This window comes from Capsicum annuum, unplaced genomic scaffold (assembly GCF_002878395.1).
Source record: "Capsicum annuum cultivar UCD-10X-F1 unplaced genomic scaffold, UCD10Xv1.1 ctg29924, whole genome shotgun sequence".
In the NCBI taxonomy this organism is placed as follows: Eukaryota; Viridiplantae; Streptophyta; class Magnoliopsida; order Solanales; family Solanaceae; genus Capsicum; species Capsicum annuum.
The window spans coordinates 1-1,280 of record NW_025836447.1 but is presented as its reverse complement, the minus strand read 5'-3'; the positions used below and the strand labels follow the sequence as shown (position 1 = coordinate 1,280).

At 33.3% G+C, this 1,280-nt stretch overlaps 1 pseudogene; it reads left to right on the top strand.

Annotated features, from left to right (window-relative positions):
- Window positions 1-6: 6 nt before the first annotated feature.
- LOC124891067 lies at window positions 7-1,258 on the top strand (annotated as a pseudogene).
- The last annotated feature ends 22 nt before the right edge of the window (window positions 1,259-1,280 follow it).

Genomic DNA, 1,280 nt, shown 5'->3' with positions numbered 1-1,280 from the left:
AATTATTACAAGATATCTTTATTTATATAATAACATAATAACAGATACAATATAGTAAATCGAGGTACCCCTTCTATGACAAATTTGAACCTTCCATCTATTTTTGTGCCGTTAGTAGGCCTAGTCTTTCCGGCAATTGTAATGGTTTCTTTATTTATTCATGTTCAAAAAAACAAGATTGTTTAGATACGCTGGGACCCAATCTCATCCATTTTTTTTGAAAATGTGGACTTGTATCATAACATGGATATCTATTTATTGGAATAGAGTATAACATGTGATTTCTACCGAACATAAAGGAAAAAACTCTTAGGCCTGCAGAAACATGATATATGGATATATCCATTCTAGTAATTTTCAAATAGATCAGGATCACTGGATGGCTGAAATATAGTCGGTTAATCTCTATGTATCTTGATATGTATAGTGGGATCGTATTAAATAGAGAGTATGTTATTATTTTAGATTTAACCAATTTGATGAATTACTCCTAAAGGTTGACATCAAACTAGTGCTAGTTCACCTCAAACTAGTGCTAGTTGATGAGAGTTACTTCGGAAACAAAAAAGTAAAGTCAAATTTCTATGGGGTATTATCTCAATTCTAATAAAATACAATCGGGTAAAGTATGACTTAGCGATCAGAACATATATGGATAGAACTTATAATGGGGTCTCGAAAAATAAGTAATTTCTGCTGGGCCTTTATCCTTTTTTTAGGTTCATTAGGCTTCTTATTAGTTGGAACTTCCAGTTATCTTGGTAGAAATTTGATATCTTTTTTTCCTCCTCAACAAATCATTTTTTTCCACAAGGAATCGTGATGTCTTTCTACGAAATTGCGGGTCTCTTTATTAGCTCTTATTTATGGTGCACAATTTCCTGGAATGTAGGTAGTGGTTATAATCGATTCGATATAAAGGAAGGAATAGTCTGTAGTTTTCATTGGGGATTTCCAGGAAAAAATCGTCGCATATTCCTCCGATTCCTTATAAAAGATATTCAGTCCGTTAGAATAGAAGTTAAAGAGGGTAATTATGCTCGTCGTGTTCTTTATATGGACATCCGAGGCCAGGGGTCCATTCCCTTATCCCGTACTGATGAGAATTTGACTCCACGAGAAATTGAACAAAAGGCTGCTGAATTAGCCTATTTCTTTCATGTACCAATTGAAGTATTTTGAGAAATTGAGAATCAGAACGTTCATTCAATTAAACAAAACGTATATGAAAGAACCATAAAACGAAACTCTTTTTATGGTCTTTATGCGTATGTAAACCC